Here is a 14,861-nt window from a genome sequence, read left to right on the forward strand (position 1 = left end):
AGGAGAGGTTGGCTGTCGGCTGAAAATGTTATCAAGATGACCCCAAGGCCAACGAGATACGTCATATCCCGGGTTGATGACATAAAATCCTGCTTAGAACAGTTCCTGACAGAGTCAATCAAAACTATAGTGATAAACATGACCAACTTGGAGGGGAGAAGCGTTTTCAAAGACAACTGGAAGGAGGTAGACCAGACAGACGTTGGAGGGGAGATGCGTTTACAAAGACAACTGGAAGGAGGTAGACCAGACAGACGTTGGAGGGGAGATGCGTTTTCAAAGACAACTGGAAGGAGGTAGACCAGACAGACGTTGGAGGGGAGATGCGTTTACAAAGACAACTGGAAGGAGGTAGACCAGACAGACGTTGGAGGGGAGATGCGTTCACAAAGACAACTGGAAGGAGGTAGACCAGAGTATGTGCCAGTAATCTGCAAAAGTGCAACAATCAGTAAATAAAAAGCGTTGTTTTAATTTATCACATCTAAAACATATTTACAAATTCAAATGAATAGAATTGACTCCATTATGTTGGGATGTCCTGCTCCCAGGCAGACTAAATAACTTTTTTGCCCGCTTTGAGGACAATACAGTGCCACTGACACGGCCTGCAACGAAAACATGCGGTCTCTCCTTCACTGCAGCCGAGGTGAGTAAGACATTTAAACGTGTTAACCCTCGCAAGGCTGCAGGCCCAGACGGCATCCCCAGCCGCGCCCTCAGAGCATGCGCAGACCAGCTGGCCGGTGTGTTTACGGACATATTCAATCAATCCCTATACCAGTCTGCTGTTCCCACATGCTTCAAGAGGGCCACCATTGTTCCTGTTCCCAAGAAAGCTAAGGTAACTGAGCTAAACGACTACCGCCCCGTAGCACTCACTTCCGTCATCATGAAGTGCTTTGAGAGACTAGTCAAGGACCATATCACCTCCACCCTACCTGACACCCTAGACCCACTCCAATTTGCTTACCGCCCAAATAGGTCCACAGACGATGCAATCTCAACCACACTGCACACTGCCCTAACCCATCTGGACAAGAGGAATACCTATGTGAGAATGCTGTTCATCGACTACAGCTCGGCATTCAACACCATAGTACCCTCCAAGCTCGTCATCAAGCTCGAGACCCTGGGTCTCGACCCCGCCCTGTGCAACTGGGTACTGGACTTCCTGACGGGCCGCCCCCAGGTGGTGAGGGTAGGCAACAACATCTCCTCCCCGCTGATCCTCAACACTGGAGCCCCACAAGGGTGCGTTCTGAGCTCTCTCCTGTACTCCCTGTTCACCCACAACTGCGTGGCCACGCACGCCTCCAACTCAATCATCAAGTTTGCGGACGACACAACAGTGGTAGGCTTGATTACCAACAACGACGAGACGGCCTACAGGGAGGAGGTGAGGGCCCTCGGAGTGTGGTGTCAGGAAAATAACCTCACACTCAACGTCAACAAAACTAAGGAGATGATTGTGGACTTCAGGAAACAGCAGAGGGAACACCCCCCTATCCACATCGATGGAACAGTAGTGTCATGTCTTGTCATGTTATGTCTTGTTCCTGTTCTTTCTCTTCACTCTGTCTCCCTCTGCTGGTCGTATTAGGTTACCTTCTCTTTCTCTCCTCCTCCAGCTGTTCCTCATCTCCTCTAACTACCTCGTTCACCCTCTTCCCACCTGTTCCCTTTTTCCCTCTGATTAGGTCTCTATTTCACTCTCTGTTCCTGCTTCTTTCTTTGTCAGATTCTCGTTTGAGTTTCTCATGCCAGAACCAAGCTATCGTCTCGTTTGCTTCACCCTTGTCCCGTCCTGTCGGAATCTGCCTGTTCTTCTGATGCTACGTGTGATCAGGTACCTCTGTCCTCTACGACCCGCACCTACCCAGAGAGACCAGCAGTCTGTCGCCGCTAACCCAGCTATTCTCCTCTGCTGCTAAGAAGGGGACTCTAACCCAGCTATTCTCCTCTGCTGCTAAGAAGGGGGACTCTTCTGTGAATATCAGAAGAACTTTATGATTAATTTGTCGCCCTCTCTGCGGGTTGTCTATTTTGCCATTATATACATCTGAAGAGGATCTATGTCTTCCCTGTGTTTTGACATTAAAGGACTCTGTTTTTGTTAAACCGCTTTTGGGTCCTCACTCACGTGCATAACAAGTAGTGGAGAGGGTAGCACGTTTTAAGTTCCTCGGCATACACATCACAGACAAACTGAATTGGTCCACTCACACAGACAGCATTGTGAAGAAGGCGCAGCAGCGCCTCTTCAACCTCAGGAGGCTGAAGAAATTCGGCTTGTCACCAAAAGCACTCACAAACTTCTACAGATGCACAATCGAGAGCATCTTGGCGGGCTGTATCACCGCCTGGTACGGCAACTGCTCCGCCCTCAACCGTAAGGCTCTCCAGAGGGTAGTGAGGTCTGCACAACGCATCACCGGGGGCAAACTACCTGCCCTCCAGGACACCTACACTACCCGATGTCACAGGAAGGTCATAAAGATCATCAAGGACATCAACCACCCGAGCCACTGCCTGTTCACCCCGCTATCATCCAGAAGGCGAGGTCAGTACAGGTGCATCAAAGCTGGGACCGAGAGACTGAAAAACAGCTTCTATCTCAAGGCCATCAGACTGTTAAACAGCCACCACTAACATTGAGTGGCTGCTGCCAACACACTGACACTGACTCAACTCCAGCCACTTTAATAATGGGAATTGATGGGAAATGATGTAAATATGTCACTAGCCACTTTAAACAATGCTACCTTATATAATGTTACTTACCCTACATTATTCATCTCATATGCATACGTATATACTGTACTCTATATCATCGACTGTATCCTTATGTAATACATGTATCACTAGCCACTTTAACTATGCCACTTTGTTTACATACTCATCTCATATGTATATACTGTACTCGATACCATCTACTGTATCTTGCCTATGCTGCTTTGTACCATCACTCATTCATATATCCTTATGTACATATTCTTTATCCCCTTACACTGTGTACAAGACAGTATTTTTGGAATTGTTAGTTAGATTACTTGTTGGTTATTACTGCATTGTCGGAACTAGAAGCACAAGCATTTCACTACACTCGCATTAACATCTGCTAACCATGTGTATGTGACAAATAAAATTTGATTTGATTTGATTTGATTAAGAGAAATCACATTAAGAATTGTTTACATGTTCAAACACAAATGTGAGGTGTTATCTACACCTCGATTAGGCTGATAGAAATCCTCATCATTTAGTTGAATTATTTTTAATTTGACTATAATTGTTTCTATATAGCCTACACTTTCTTGTTCTGAACTTCTAACCTGAGTGGGATGGGTGTGGCTTTGTGACAATGATCAAGAGCAGCTGCTCACCGATTTGACAGCTCCAACGTAGTTACACCTACAACACACCACACCGACAAACATCTTATATGTTGGGGTCGGCTATCGCTGGATGAAATCCCCTAGAGTCCATTGAAGCACCGGTGCGTCAATCTAAATAACAAACAAAAAAATCCCCATCAAAATCTGTCAGCTGTAAGCTACATATATCTGTTTCTTTTGCATGGGCTGCATCCCAATCCACCGCATCTGAAAATGTCGCCCTTCCGCATCTGGGGTGATAGGTGGCAGAGCCTGAGCAGTGTTCGTCAGACCATAAGACGGTCTTCTCACAAAAACGTCTGTAGTGTTTGGCCTACAAACTAATACGAAAGGGAGACTAAAAACACGATGGTGTTCTCCGTTTTGCTCTACGACCCCCATAAGCCCCACGGGACTCCTATGACATCAGTAACGCTGATGTGCCAACTTCTGTCTGTAGCTTCTTAACCGTTTAGACTACTCTATCATGCAGGTGAATAAGGGAGTTTACTTGACCTTCTGAATTTCATACATGATACTCTACATCTTGTGTCACACTCAATGTGGTCCCCACATCCCACTTGTAGTCCATGAATTCTTGGTGGAACAACCACCCATCTACATCCCCCTTCTTTTAACTTGCAACACTAACAATGTTCAATGTTACACAGCCTATTGTGACCCCATTGTCTTATAGTTCTAGGCCTAAGAATTCCAAAAGTGACCATCTTTGGGATTGGGCTTGCTTACCCTTCCAGACCGAGTCAGTGTTAGGGCAGGATCGCCAGCTAGAAGAGCTGACCCTTGAGAATTTTTTTTAGAAACAGCTCCAGTGCCAGGGGCAGTAGGGACAGGCCCTAATGGACTGAGCTGCCTTGCACTGTGGTCTTAGTACACTTCTCCCCTCATTCTTTGTTGTGTCAGAGCCTCCTTCACCACAGGGCGAAGCATCTCTGTGGTTGTGAGAAGCATTTTCCAAGTCCTCCTGGAAAACAGTCTCTTCTCGGGGAAGGATGCGCACAAACAGCAACGCAGCATGGATATCGGACTGGTCTCTGTGATACTTTTCCAATAAGTGTTTTGCTGAGCGTACAGCGCTCTCCACCAACCCACCAACCTCTCCACCAACCTACCAACCTCTCCCCCAACCCACCAACCCGCTCTCCACCAACCCGCCAACCTCTCCACCAACCCACCAACCTCTCCACCAACCCACCAACCCGCTCTCCACCAACCCACCAACCCGCTCTCCACCAACCTCTCCACCAACCTCTCCACCAACCTCTCCACCAACCCACCAACCTCTCCACCAAACCACCAACCTCTCCACCAACCCACCAACCCGCTCTCCACCAACCCACCAACCCGCTCTCCACCAACCCGCTCTCCACCAACCCACCAACCCGCTCTCCACCAACCCACCAACCCGCTCTCCACCAACCCGCCAACCCGCTCTCCACCAACCCACCAACCTCTCCACCAACCCGTTACGCAGGTCTGGGTAATTCCAGTCCTCGGGGGCCTGATTGGTGTCACACTTCCCCATCCCTAGCAAACAGACCTGATTTAAACAAATTTCATTTTTAACTCTATCACGTTTAATGTCCCTGTACCACGTTGAAGATCCCTGTAGAGACTGGCCTTGGACAGATCGCTGTAGAGACTGGCCTGGACAAATCCCTGTAGAGACTGGCCTGGACAGATCCCTGTAGAGACGCCATGGACAGATCCCTGTAGAGACTGGCCTGGACAAATCCCTGTAGAGACTTGACTGGACAAATCCCTGTAGAGACTTGACTGGACAGATCCCTGTAGAGACTGGCCTTGGACAGATCCCTGTAGAGACTGGCCTGGACAAATCCCTGTAGAGACTGGCCTGGACAGATCCCCTGTAGAGACGCCTTGGACAGACCTCTGTAGAGACTAGCCTGGACAGATCCCTGTAGAGAATGGCCTTGGACAGATCCCTGTAGAGAATGGCCTTGGACACATCCGTGTAGAGACTGGCCTTGGACAGATCCTATATACATCATACCTGCTGTATACCCTCCATCAAACCTTATGTACCCTCCATCATATGGAGCGAGCTGGGGTCTCAGTCCAGTCTTTGTAACCCCCTGTGTCTGGGGATGGGGATCTCAGTGCGTGCTGCATTCAGATACATGTTCTGATGATGTGTTGCAGGAACCTGTTTGGCTTGAGAATCCAGACAGTATACAGTGGAATGCTATTAATTGGCCCCTGACACTCTTTGCTGTCTATCTACTGAGGCCCATTGTTGGAATTCTGACTTGATGCCATCCCATTGAATTGTGGGATTAAGGAGGATATTAATCTGTGCCTAGTAGAGAGTTCCCATCATACCTACTGTATACCCTCCATCATACCTACTGTATACCCTATACCCTCCATCATATCTACTGTATACCCTCCATCATACCTACTGTATACCCTCCATCATACCTACTGTATACCCTACATCATACCTACTGTATACCCTCCATCATACCTTATGTACCCTCCATCATACCTACTGTATACCCTCCATCATACCTACTGTATACCCTCCATCATACCTTATGTACCCTCCATCATACCTACTGTATACCCTCCATCATACCTACTGTATACCCTCCATCATACCTTATGTACCCTCCATCATACCTACTGTATACCCTCCATCATACCTACTGTATACCCTCCATCATACCTGATGTATACCCTCCATCATACCTACTGTATGTCCTCCATCATACCTACTGTATAACCTCCATCATACCTACTGTATACCCTCCATCATACCTACTGTATATCCTCCATCATACCTACTGTTTACCCTCCATCATACCTACTGTATACCCTCCATCATACCTACTGTATACCCTCCATCATACCTACTGTATACCCTCCATCATACCTACTGTATTCCCTCCATCATACCTACTGTATACCCTCCATCATACCTGATGTATACCCTCCATAATACCTACTGTTTACCCTCCATCATACCTACTGTATACCCCCCATCATACCTACTGTATACCCTCCATCATACCTACTGTGTACCCCCCATCATACCTACTGTATACCCTCCATCATACCTACTGTATACCCTCCATCATACCTACTGTATATCCTCCATCATACCTAATGTTTACCCTATACCCTCCATCATATCTACTGTATACCCTCCATCATACCTACTGTATACCCTCCATCATACCTACTGTATACCCTACATCATACCTACTGTATACCCTCCATCATACCTTATGTACCCTCCATCATACCTACTGTATACCCTCCATCATACCTTATGTACCCTCCATCATACCTACTGTATACCCTCCATCATACCTACTGTATTCCCTCCATCATACCTACTGTATACCCTCCATCATACCTGATGTATACCCTTCATAATACCTACTGTTTACCCTCCATCATACCTACTGTGTACCCCCCATCATACCTACTGTATACCCTCCATCATACCTACTGTATACCCCCATCATACCTACTGTATACCCTCCATCATACTTACTGTATACCCTCCATCATACCTACTGTATACCCTCCATCATACCTACTGTATACCCTCCATCATACCTGATGTATACCCTATACCCTCCATCATATCTACTGTATACCCTCCATCATACCTACTGTATACCCTCCATCATACCTACTGTATACCCTACATCATACCTACTGTATACCCTCCATCATACCTTATGTACCCTCCATCATACCTACTGTATACCCTCCATCATACCCACTGTATACCCTCCATCATACCTACTGTATACCCTCCATCATACCTTATGTACCCTCCATCATACCTACTGTATACCCTCCATCATACCTTATGTACCCTCCATCATACCTACTGTATACCCTCCATCATACCTACTGTATACCCTCCATCATACCTGATGTATACCCTCCATAATACCTACTGTTTACCCTCCATCATACCTACTGTATACCCCCCATTATACCTACTGTATACCCTCCATCATACCTACTGTATACCCTCCATCATACCTACTGTATACTCTCCATCATACCTACTGTATACCCTCCATCATACCTACTGTATACCCTCCATCTTACCTGATGTATACCCTCCATCATACCTACTGTATACCCTCCATCATACCTGATGTATACCCTCCATCATACCTACTGTATGTCCTCCATCATACCTACTGTATGTCCTCCATCATACCTACTGTATACCCTCCATCACACCAACTGTATACCCTCCATCATACCTACTGTATACCCTCCATCATACCTACTGTATACCCTCCATCATACCTACTGTATACCCTCCATCATACCTACTGTATACCCTCCATCATACCTACTGTATTCCCTCCATCATACCTACTGTATACCCTCCATCATAGCTACTGCCTACCCTCCATAAAACCTTTACCCTCCAGTGGGACTTTACTGGGCTCACTGGATGACAAATCTTGACAGAAGAGCATGGCTAACACACAGACATACGCATGCACTCACAGGTGAACACAAGCTGAGTGTGTCCTCTCTGTGGAATACGTGTGATGTCACCAGCATTCTTAGTGGATTGACAAATTAGATAACAAGCAGGGCTTGTTTGGGGGAGGGGCTTTATTACTCCTGTATAAGTGAAGAAACATACTCCTCTGTACTTTATGAAATGGCCCTTTATTACTCCAGGAAAGTAGTCCTCAGCTCCCCTCAAAACCCCAAACAACTTCCTGCGGCTATGGGTCAGGGGTCAATTTAGAATCCAATAGTACTTAGCTCATATTAGCCGTTATCATCATATCGCCTATTAGTGATCATGTAGTTATCACTTAGTTATAATTAGGTATCAGGTAGTTATCATTTAGTTATAGATTAGTTATCAGTTAGTTATCAATTAGTTGTCATGTAGTTTTATTATAAATAGTCCACTGTAATTCACAAGACCAGGGGTATCCAAAACTACCCTGGAGGTCCAGATTGCTGCAGTTTTTCTGTTCTACCTGATAATGAATTGCATCCACCTGGTGTCCCAGGTATAAATCAGTCCCTGATTAGAAGGGAAGAATGAAAAAATGCAGTCAAACTGGCACAAAGGTCCAGAATATAATTTGAGAGCACGAGACCAAAGGTCTTTAGGTTGTACATTGTCTGCCATCTGGTGTTGGGATTCAACTATTACATCAGTGATAATCATGTCCATGTGCTGCTAACAGTAATGTCTCCAACATTTCCTCATCTTCCAGTAAAACATCATATTACCAATAAATCACTTAACAATAAGTGAGTTATAACATATTTAAAAAAATGTAACTCTTAATTGACGGCTTACCCATTTAATAAAACAGACAGGAAACAGAATTCTTGCTCATGTTTTATTATTATTAAGACCTCACCTCATACAGAGACAGAGAGGATGGAAGAGAGAGAGAATATCTGAGAGGTTTAGACCTCACTTCATACAGAGACAGAGAGGATGGAAGAGAGAGAGAACATCTGAGAGGTTTAGATCTCACTTCATACAGAGACAGAGAGGATGGAAGAGAGAGAGAACATCTGAGAGGTTTAGACCTCACTTCATACAGAGACAGAGAGGATGGAAGAGAGAGAGAACATCTGAGAGGTTTAGACCTCACTTCATTCAGAGACAGAGAAGATGGAAGAGAGAGAGAACATCTGAGAGGTTTAGACCTCACTTCATACAGAGACAGAGAGGATGGAAGAGAGAGAGAACATCTGAGAGGTTTAGACCTCACTTCATTCAGAGACAGAGAAGATGGAAGAGAGAGAGGACATCTGAGAGGTTTAGACCTCACTTCATTCAGAGACAGAGAAGATGGAAGAGAGAGAGAACATCTGAGAGGTTTAGAACTCAAGCAGCTGGTGCACCCTGGTTGGCACGGGTTTCATCCTGTAGGAGACCAAGACCTCTTCTGCCACGCCCCCTCTTCTGATTCTTCTTGAGTGTTTCGGCAACTCTATTGGTAGCACAGCAGAATTTCGCCACATTTTCAGTAAGTGGATTGGAACCTTGCTATGGACCATTGAAGGAGAGAAAAGTCAGGCCAGCAATTCAGCAGGGGCCAACGTTGTACAATTTTTAATTGAATGGAAATGGTGCTGTACTGAAAGACCAGTTTAAAAATGCTGTGAATATGGTCTCTGAGAAGGCAATAGATTTCAGTATGACACTGTTCAAGTTTTGCCATTTTAAATGGTCATACCCATATTAATCAGGACACACATCCCACCAGATGGGAGCAAACACACCTCAAAGAACATTGAAGAATGGTGCGCACCGTTGTCATTCAGTACAAACCGTTGTGAAACATAGTGAAATGTTTAATTAATTGAATGTGCCTGAGGTTATAAACATAATGCCGTCATGGTTCTAGCTACATTGATGGCTAGCCTTCACCTCATTTAAATATGCTCAGTAATAGATTGATCCATATCCAAAATCCCAAAAAATGCAGTTGTCAAGACAAGAAAGAGAGTTTGTGTTTGATGGAATGGAAGTTCACTACACACTTCAGTTGTTGTATTTTGCCTCTTCAGAGTCTGATTAAATAAATACACATACCTGCAAGCAGACAGCCTCACCGTAGCGAATAGTTGTGGCAATATGCTCACAATTGTTCTTGCCAACATGGTATCTCTCACAATCGTTATTCAGGGTCACAATATCTTGAATCATCTGAACAACCGTTCTGACATCTTTTTGTCCATCTAGATCATTTGCCACCACAGGGGAACTACTGCCTTTAACCACATCCAGTGAATCAAAGGCACATTTTGTAACTGTAGAGAATACTTCACCTGATAGAGAAATGGAAATGAAATCAGACATTTTGGTGACTTTATAGTAATATTTTGGATTGTATAGGCTCATGTTTTATATTGTTAATATTTTAAACTTACCTGGGAAGTGAAAAATATTTTGTCCATTTTTTCTTATATTGGGACTGCCAAACACTTCATCACCCACCCAAATTGCATAGTGGTTGAACCCAGTTCGATCAAATTTGATGATATCCCCAAAATGATACTAAAATATTATTAAATAAATAAATAGAAACATTATAGGTACAAGTAATACCTGAATTGTCTGACGCTAATTGCTAATCTTTGCCTGTAAATCACATAATCCATATCTTTAAAAAAGTAGTTACACTCAGAGCAGGCAACCATTTCACTGTATTCATTGACAATGTATAATGCTAATGCAACTGACAATTATGATACATTTTCACAAAGTGTAAGTGTGTTGGGGTCCCAAGTTATATATTCAGAACAAAAAACTACTTTTCAAATAAAAACATGTTCAGTTAGTAATTTACTGTTAATTACTTCAGAAACTTTTCTCTGAAAAGTGAATGAATAATAATAAACTAAATTAATAATACTACAAATGCTTTATCATAACGATATTACTTGAATAACTAGTTTTTAATTAAATGGACTACCAGCACACAGTATGTCATATTATTCAGTAAATCAATAATGTAGTGTTTGTAGTTCTGGTTGTTTTACCTGTTGAACCGGCCCAGACCCAGTCCCCTGTTCGTAAAACAGAGAGGCAATTGATTCATAACAAAACAGTAACTATTTTCAATAAAAAAAAACATGTTCAATTAGCCAAAGCGTTTCTCACTTTTGTTGGATACCTACTAACGAGACGGTATATATCATACTAGTAGATTAGGAGATGATTTATTTAAAGTCACTTACCCCTCCTTCAACCGAGATGGTCAGTCGAAAAAGCAAAATGGCCAAAGTTAAGGTCTGCTTAATTGTCATCTTCATGGCTGTCCAGGGGAAATGCTGGAAAGGATCAAACAGAGATGCAAATTAAAGAGGAGTCAAGCACATGTTAATTTCAGAGGGCACTAAGTGTCTTCGCATTCAATTTGGCCACTGTAACTATAACTCTTCAAATTACATTTGAATCTCAATAACCCATTTCAGGCTATAGGGTACAGTAGCTTACCACTGGAGTTAATGGAGTTATCTGAGAGTTGTAGGAGCTACAGTATGTCAAATGTCAGACTGACAGTGACTGAAACATGAACGTGTTGCTAAATTTATAGTAATACAACACAACCTCAAAATTACTGGTGAAAATAGATTGTTTTTATAAACAGCCCAAAAACGTTTTTAACACAGGGTTGTGTCCTCAGCCCTCTGCCCAACTCCCTGTTCCACCACCACTGGGTGGCTTTCACCAAATCCATCATCAAGTTTGCTAACGACACCACGACAATAGCCCTAATAACTAACAACAACGAGTCAGCCTATAGGGAGGAGGAACAGGCATTGAGGAACAGGCATCCCTCAACATCTGCAAAACAGATGATTGTTGACTTCAGGAAGCAGAAAAGGGAACATGCCCACGATGCACATCAATGGGACTGCAGTAGAGAGAGTCAGCAGTTTTAACTTCCTTATCATCTACACAGTTGTGTAAAGTACTCAAGTGAAAATACTTTAAAGTACTTCTCTAGTAGTTTTTTGGGGGTATTTTTATATTTTCATGTTTTACTTTTACTTCATTACATTCGTAAAGAAAATAGTGTACTTTTTACTCCACAAATTCTCCTTGACCCTAAAATGTACATTTTGAATGCTTAGCAGGACAGGAAAATTGTCCAATTCACGCACTTATCAAGAGAACATCCCTGGTCATCCATACTGCCTCTGATCTGGCAGACTCACTAAACACACATGCTTTGTTTGTAAATTATGTCTGAGTGTTCCTAAAGAAAATAATGTACTTTTTTACTCCACAAATTTTCCCTGACCCTAAAATTTACATTTTGAAAATTGGATGTAAATGATGTCTGAGTGTTGGAGTTTGACCCGGGGACTTTGACCCTTGACCCGAGAGGTGTGGGGGAAGGGTCTTCCCTGTTGAGAGGTGAGAGTGAAGGGTCTTCCCTGTTGAGAGGTGACAGTGAAGGGTCTTCCTGTTGAGAGGTGAGAGTGATGGGTCTTTCCTGTGATGGTCAGAGCCTACTGAAGCTGGGAGAGGTGACCCTTTAAATACTGTTCTGACCAGACCTGTGACAATGGACCTTCAGTCTTTCTCCACCTGCTCTGACCTTAACAATTGTAACACTTTAATTAGTTATCAGCTGCTTTGAATATGTTCTGATTTTAGGTCCAGATGCAGAGAGACATGTATCCCATAAAGTCGTTATCAGCTGCTTTAAATATTATTGCTTTTAGGTCCTTTATTCTCCTCCATTTTAGATGGAGAGAGACACTATGGAGAATATGTTGTCAACATCTTGTACATTTCTGTTCAACTGCACAAAAGTTCAAGTAAAACAAAAAAGTAATATTGTATATTTTGGGGGAATGATGCTTCTCATTAGCATAATGCCATGTTAATTTAGGCTACTATACAACTGAACTTTTTACAGGTTTCAATTTTAAATACATTTTAATTCATTATTTTGAAATGGAAGGAATCCCAAACAAATTTCTCAAAATTAAATGGATATTTCTGGTGTTTAGTTAAGTTCAGAGCATACACTTCATTAGACAGGTGTTTTATTATCATTAGCAGACGGGGTAACGGGCAGGAATGGGGGGAGGGGTAGAATACAGAGGAGGGGGGTAGAATACAGAGGAGGGGGGTAGAATACAGAGGAGGGGGGTAGAATACAGAGGAGGGGGGGTAGAATACAGAGGAGGGGGGTTAGAATACAGAGGAGGGGGGTTAGAATACAGAGGGGGGGTAGAATACAGAGGAGGGGGGTTAGAATACAGAGGAGGGGGGGTAGAATACAGAGGAGGGGGGTAGAATACAGAGGAGGGGGGTTAGAATACAGAGGACGGGGGGGTTAGAATACACAGGAGGGGGGTTAGAATACAGAGGAGGGGGGTTAGAATACGGAGGAGAGGGGTTAGAATACAGAGGAGGGGGGTTAGAATACAGAGGAGGGGGGTAGAATAAAGAGGAGGGGGGTAGAATACAGAGGAGGGGGGTTAGAATACAGAGGAGGGGGGGGTTAGAATACAGAGGAGGGGGGTTAGAATACAGAGGAGGGGGGTTAGAATACAGAAGAGGGGGGTTAGAATACAGAGGAGGGGGGTTAGAATACAGAGGAGGGGGGGTAGAATACAGAGGAGGGGGGGGAGTTAGAATACAGAGGAGGGGGGGTAGAATACAGAGGAGGGGGGGAGAATACAGAGGAGGGGGGGTAGAATACAGAGGAGGGGGGGTAGAATACAGAGGAGGGGGGGTAGAATACAGAGGAGGGGGGGGGTAGAATACAGAGGAGGGGGGGTAGAATACAGAGGAGGGGGGGTAGAATACAGAGGAGGGGGGTTAGAATACAGAGGAGGGGGGTTAGAATACAGAGGAGGGGGGTTAGAATACAAAATAACCAATCATGTATCATGAGAAGGTGGCTGATGCCGGAGAAGGTGGCTGACGTTTTACGTGCACCTAACCAACTGTGATTTTTAAATCGTTATTTTGCGTTGTTTGTAACTTGTTTTTTTGACTTATTGTGTACATAATGTTGCTGCTACTGTCTCTTATGATGGAAAATAACTTCTGGACATCAGAACAGCGATTATTCACCACGGACTGGCAAAAGCTTTTTTTTCCTTTATCGAGTCTGACTAGCCCAACGTGAACGACATACTGCTTTCCCGGGAACAGGACCAAATCCCCATCATTTGCGTGAAGAGAAAACGGAGAAAAAGAGGACATGACATTAAAAACTGTACTATCTTGTGTTTCACGGAGTTGTGGCTGAACGACAACATCATCAACATACAGCTGGCTGGTTATGCGCTGTATCGGCAGGATAGAATAGCAGCGTCTGGTAAGACAAGGGGGGTGGTCTATGTGTATTTGCTCACATGAGGTAGAGTATCTCATGACAAGCTGTAGACCACACTATCTACCTAGAGAGTTTTCATCTGTATTTTTCGTAGCTGTCTACATACCACCACAGACTGATGCTGTTACTAAGACCACACTCAATGAGCTAAGCAAACAGGAAACCGCTGAACCAGAGGTGACGCTCCTAGTGGCCCGGGGACTTTAATGCAGGGAAACTTAATTCCGTTTTACCAAATTCCTATCAGTATGTTAAATATTCAACCAGAGGGAAAAAAACTCAAGACCACTTTACCTCCACACACAGAGACGCAGACAAAGCTCTCCCTCGCCCTCCATTTGGCAAATCTGACCGTAATTCTAACCTCCTGATTCCTGCTTTCAAGCACAAACTAAAGCAGGAAGCACCAGTGACTTGGTCAATAAAAAAAGTGGTCAGATGAAGCAGATGCTAAGCTACAGGATTGTTTTGCTAGCACAGACTGGAATATGTTCCGGGATTCCTCTGACACCATATCAGTCATTGGCTTCATCAATAAGTGCATTGATGACGTTGTCCCCACAGTGACTGTACGTACACACCCCAACCAAAAGCAATGGATTACAGG

The sequence above is a fragment of the Oncorhynchus mykiss genome, chromosome 8, assembly GCF_057628025.1.
Source record: "Oncorhynchus mykiss isolate SJ-2025 chromosome 8, ASM5762802v1, whole genome shotgun sequence".
NCBI classification, from domain to species: domain Eukaryota; kingdom Metazoa; phylum Chordata; class Actinopteri; order Salmoniformes; family Salmonidae; genus Oncorhynchus; species Oncorhynchus mykiss.